The following is a 5,901-nucleotide window of genomic DNA, read 5'->3' as shown; positions in this document are numbered from 1 at the left end:
CTAAAGATGTCAGTAGGTTTCTATAAGACATATTAATTGTTAATTAATTTGCTAAAATAAATATATATATAATATATTAATGCAAATGATACTTTATCTAAACAGTAAAGCTTTCAAACTTTTGAAATAACACTAATGTCTTTAGTTGGATGGACAGTTGCAAGCACATGTTGTCTTTAGAGGAACAGGATTCCATTCCCAGTAACCATGTCAAGTGGATTATAACCACTTGTAACTCCAGTACATAGCAGTGAAACCTCTGACCTCCATGAATACTTCCATGGCACTCACATACACCAACCCCACACAATTTAAAGACTAAAATAAGGCTTTATCACATAAGTTTATGTTACTCTGGAGATTCCTTGCATCCTAAAAGCTCATTTTATACTCACCACAGTTAAAATAATTATGTCTCTTCAAGTAATACTTCACTTGGATCAAGGACTCTAGAATTATTGATCAAAAAAGGCATAACTTGTTGAATATTTGATACTTTAAAATCATCTTTCATCTCACCAATATGGCCTGGCAGAGGAGATAAAACACCATCTGAAGTTTGACACCTTCTTGCTCATCATCTGCCCCTCAGTTTCTTTATTCACTAGAGTGGTTAAACTCCCAACATGAGTTGGGTAAGCAAGAAACTAACTTCAGTCACAAATATCCAGCAGCCTTGGCATCATTATAAGAATTATGAGTTAATGAGGCAAGCACAGACTTGAGGCTAAGTAAGTTCTGTGTCTTCTTATGCCTTTTATGAGTCCACATCCATTGCACTCTTTTATTGTAAATTGAAATGTGTAGTGTGTAAAGTATTGAAATACATGGATATGAACTACTTCATGCAAAGATAAACACCCACTGTCATAACAGCATTAAATGAGGCTTTATGGACTCTTCGTTGCATGTTTGTAGTAAAGCTTTTTTTTCTGCCTTCTCCTTTTGGTTTTTGATGCCCTGAACTTCACATCAAATGCTTGACAAAGGGGGTTTGACAAGCTGTACTTCAGAGAGAATTGGATCAATAGATGGCTCATGAATATTGTTAATCTTTTAGGATTTACATTTTTGTTCAAGACAGTTTTTCTCCAGTGAATACAATTGCCTTAATCTTTACAACAACTTTTATAATATTTACTTGTAAAGAAAATATGACTCTGAGTGTGGTTTTGGTTTCAAGCATTAGTTTCATGTTATTTTGGCAATTGATACAATGTATACTTGGCCCACAGTACTGTTTTAACAACAGTATACCTACCCACAGACATATGTAGCTCAGATATTTGCGGATATTACTGATTATAAAATGTTTAGCTTTCCATTTTGTTAGGTTGCAGTGGCTCTTCAGAGTGTAACATACTGTGTTATTGCTATCCATCTGAGTTCTCAAGGGCCATTTATAACCAATCATTAATTCAAGGCTTGCAACTATATCGTAGATAGGAATAAAATTATTAGTATTGAACTAATGAAAAAAACAAAAAACAAAAAACAAAAAAACAAAGCAAATGCCAAAAGGGAAAGCTGTATGTGTGAGTTTTGAAAGACCTTTTATGAGCAATTGTTAAGCTGATGTTTGCAACCATATTGTAGGTAGGAATATTGTTGCTAGTGTTGTATTGATGAAAAACCAAAGCAAAAGAGCAGTTTTGAGTTGCTCCCCAGAATTCTAGGACACACTGGGATTTTAAAATTTCATAACTTTCTCATTGAAATTGTCCAATAAATGAAGGGATGAGGATGAGGACAGAGAGGGCTACAAGGTTGAGGCCAACATCTGTTAAGTAGTAAGACACAGTTTCAAAGAAAAAGATGTTAAAATAAGTCTCTCAACTTGTGTATCTCCATATCAATATCTGCCTTTTTTAAATTTTTAGTCTGAAATATATGACATTTCTCAAATGTCATCTGTGAAGGAAATTTCATCTGTGAAGGAATATGTGTATCCACATGAAGTGATGGCAAATACACACAAGTTATAGACACTCAGGTTAGAGATAACAGGAAAAAAAAAGGATTGAGATACATAAATGTGTATGAAATACTGAGGTTATATACTAAGGACTGAGAAACATGGGTTTTATTCCAAGCAACTAACATAATATTTCAGTTGCTGACACTCTCTATGCCCGAGTTTATTTATCTATTCTAATTTAAACATGAACTGCTTTCATTTTGTAAGGCCAACATATCTCTCAGGTTTCTGTGTCTCCATATCTGTTCAGACCTCCGTTAAGAGCAGATAAATGTCCATGAGTATGTAGTATATTCAGCAGCCATTTTACTGTCTGACTAAATTCAGTATATTATTAAGTAAAATATTTTTATAAGGTTTAAATAAAATGTTTCCAACACAATTAATTTAATTTTAGAATACTCATGCTGTTCTCTGCATTCTTACATTGGTTTTGTTTACTGGGATTCCTAAATCATCATCCTTTAGGCTATGGAAATAGTTAAGTAGTAAAAACAAATCCTTGATATGAAGCCTGATCCTGATGAACACAAACCCCTCCTCAACCACCTACTATTAATAAATTATCCCTATAACTTCAATCTCACAATAATTTCTTAGGTTATTCTTTATCATGAATATAATTAAAATTTCCAAGTAAAAGTCTAAATGAAACTTATTGATGGACAAATTACTTTATATTAAAAGCATGAAAAACAAAACACTCAAATGATCTATTATATCTCTGAAACTGTTAAGCTAAGAAATTCTTCCTTTACTATAATTTACTTAAAAATTTGAATGATTGGATTATATTCTTAGCTTATGAGCTACCATAATTCTGTATCAGACATTTTTTTAAAAAGGAAGAAATATATTCCCTGCTATGTTCTCCAAAATATTTTAGAGAAGCATTGTTCCCAAAACATGAGATTTGAGGTCAAATAATTTTGGAAAATGTTGACTGTCATCAGGACTGCACCTGCCTTCATATTTTTGTGCTTCCAGCTGCATAAGTGAAGAAGTAATAAAGTTTCCATTTACAGAAATGGGAGCAGCATGACCCACGGTGCTCTCCTATGTGGAGCATAATTTTAAAGTACAAAAAGTGTAATGGAATACTTAAATATGATGAAAATAATTAACATAAGATATTTTTGTTATTCCAAGAAGTTATGTTTCTTTTTTATTACTTAGTTTTATTCGACTTAGTTCAACTATCCTTTACATGGGTCTAACTTTGACAAGTTTCAAAGAAGCTTTATTTCTCTGCCCTATAGTTTGTGGACATTTCTGCAATATCAAGAGTAGTGAAGTTGGAATGATGTGAAAGAAAGCAAAACAGTGTGAGGTCAGAGTTTTAGCAAGATGCCAGATCGTGCAGGGTCTTGCAAAACATATTAAGGTGTGTGACTTTGAATGCTAGGAAAGGTCAGAGATGGGTTTGTAACAAAACAATGACATAACTTCTTTTTAATAGACTGCTGTGGGTGCTGTTAACCAGATGTCAGGGAGTGCTTTGTTGAGGTCCCTGTGACCCACTCACATAATTTCTGGATTGATTTTTCTCTGTACCCCACAATTAAATGAGGAAATGATTGTAAAGTACCTCACAATATTGACTGGAAAAAATAAATACTAAGTAAGAATATATACTGGCTATTTGTAAATCATATTTTTTATTTGTATGCATATAGAAGAATTCTGTTTAATTTGTTAAAGGATGCAATTACATTGCCAAATTCTACCAGAGTCTTGGAGCTATTCTACTAGCAAATAATGCCTTGTTATTATTCTTATTCTCAAATACTTTCTTTGTTGCTTCTTTAAAATGTTTGCCTCTTCCAAGTATTTAATCCTACAACATATTTCTCAGGGAAAAAAAAGGATTGTAATAATTGTCAACCCTTATTAAACACTTACTTTGCCAACAACAGTTGAAGTACATTTCATTACTCTTTTTAACAACTCTTTTAAATTGGGTTCTGATTTTTTTCTATTACTAATAAAATAATGAAGACATTGGAATACTGAAAACCATAAGTAAATTCCTCAACTTCAGGCAGCTAATAAGAAACAAAGTAGGGGATTTGATTCGGACTCAGAGGCAGGAAGCCCAATAGGTTATCAATCACTTTTCTAAATTTATAGTTGAAAATCTATGAGCATCCTCATTCTCTGCAGGGTTCCTGCTCTTAGCAAAGTCCAACCCAACCCACATTTTTATGGCCCTTCATTTATACATTATTCATCCTCTGTTCCTTTAGCTCTCTGGCTCTGGTGGCTCATATCTTAAATATTCAAGCATGTTCTCATTCTTAGCATATCTGAATAAATTTTCCAATACCAATCTTCCTAGTCCTATCCTAGCATTTATTAGATTATAAAGTCTTTTTTAACTCCTGAATTTTCATTTCAAATGAATGTTCAATTTCTTAGCCAACAGTAAACATGTTTATACTATGTATCACATGACAGGTGAAGTCCAAGTTCTTTTCACACCACACACCATGTTATTCATCTTTCTAATGGGTACTACTCTTCAAGATTGCTTTATATTCCATAATAGAAAAAAAGTATGGTCGAGGCTGCAGTCAGCAAACATTCCTGACCTCAGGATGGAAGAGGATCAAAGCAGCACTCCCATGGATCTCAGCAGCACTCCGGCTTGGGAGAAGGACAAGTATATAGAGGATCACCTTCTTCCTGACACTACATTTCTTACTGGGGTCAGAGCAGACATCGACTTCATAAGTGCTTTCCTGAAGGAGAGATGCTTCCAACGTGCCCCCCACCCTGTGAGGGTCTCCAGGGTTGTGATGGGCGGCTCCTATGATGAACACACTATGCTCAAGGGCAGGTCAGAGCCCAACATGGTGGTGTTCTTTAACAATCTCACCAGATTTGAAGATCAGTTAAACTGGCATGGAGAGTTCCTTGAGGAGATTCAGAAACACCTGTGCCAGTTGCAGCAAGAGAAACAATTTAAAGTGAAGTTTGAGTTCCAGAGCTCAGAGCAGCCCCACTCCAGGTCTCTGAGCTGTAAGCTGAGCACCCCTGAGCTCCAGCAGGAGATGGAATTTGATGTGCAGCCAGCCTACGATGTCCTGTATGAACTGAGAGACAACAAGTTCACTGAACCCCAATTATACAACCAAATCTACACCCAACTTATCCACGAGTGCACCACCCTGGAGAAGGAGGGTGAATTTTACATCTGCTTCATAGACCTCCATCAAAACTTCCTGAAGCATCGTGCAACCAAGCTGAAGAATCTCATCCGTCTGGTCAAGCACTGGTATCAACTGTATAAAGAAAGGCTGGGGAAGCCGCTGCCCCCACAGTACGCCCTGGAGCTGCTCACAATCTGTGTCTGGGAACGGAACGTACAAATGAAAATCAACATGAAACAACTATAGCCAAGGGCTTCCTGATCATCTTAGAACTGGTTGTCGATCACAAGTTTCTTCTAATCTACTGGACATGGTATTATGGTTTTCTTCATCAAGAAGTCTCTGACTACCTGAACGGACAGCTCCAAAAAGACAGGCCTGTGATCCTGGACCCGACTGACCCAACAAGGAACGTGGCTGGTTCAAACTTAGAGGCCTGGCACCTTCTGGCAGAAATGGCTGAGTCCTGGACGCATTTCTCTTGCTTTAAGAACCATGATATGTCCTGGATGTCCACCTGGGATTTATCGACAGAGAATAAAAAATGTGTCATCTTGTGAACACCCAGCACTTGGTCAGGAGGCTCCGGAGTCAGGGGCATGTGCTGCTCTGCTGCAAGTCCTTGACCTAGAGGACAGGATGGTGCTCTAGGCTCCAGTGAGGGGCATCCAACCTGGGATCAGACTCCAGGCTTCTGATCCCTGCCTGCCCATGGACAGCATCCTCACTGCCTGCATCATCTGCCTTATCCTCCAATAATGCTCTCTGGGA

The 5,901-nt window shown here is 36.7% G+C and overlaps 1 pseudogene; it reads left to right on the top strand.

The window, feature by feature from the left end:
• Positions 1 to 4,575: 4,575 nt before the first annotated feature.
• On the top strand, positions 4,576 to 5,690 carry LOC117722610 (inactive 2'-5' oligoadenylate synthetase 1C pseudogene; annotated as a pseudogene).
• The last annotated feature ends 211 nt before the right edge of the window (positions 5,691 to 5,901 follow it).

Source organism: Arvicanthis niloticus, chromosome 17, assembly GCF_011762505.2.
Source record: "Arvicanthis niloticus isolate mArvNil1 chromosome 17, mArvNil1.pat.X, whole genome shotgun sequence".
NCBI lineage: Eukaryota > Metazoa > Chordata > Mammalia > Rodentia > Muridae > Arvicanthis > Arvicanthis niloticus.
This window is presented reverse-complemented; position numbering and strand designations above follow the sequence as displayed.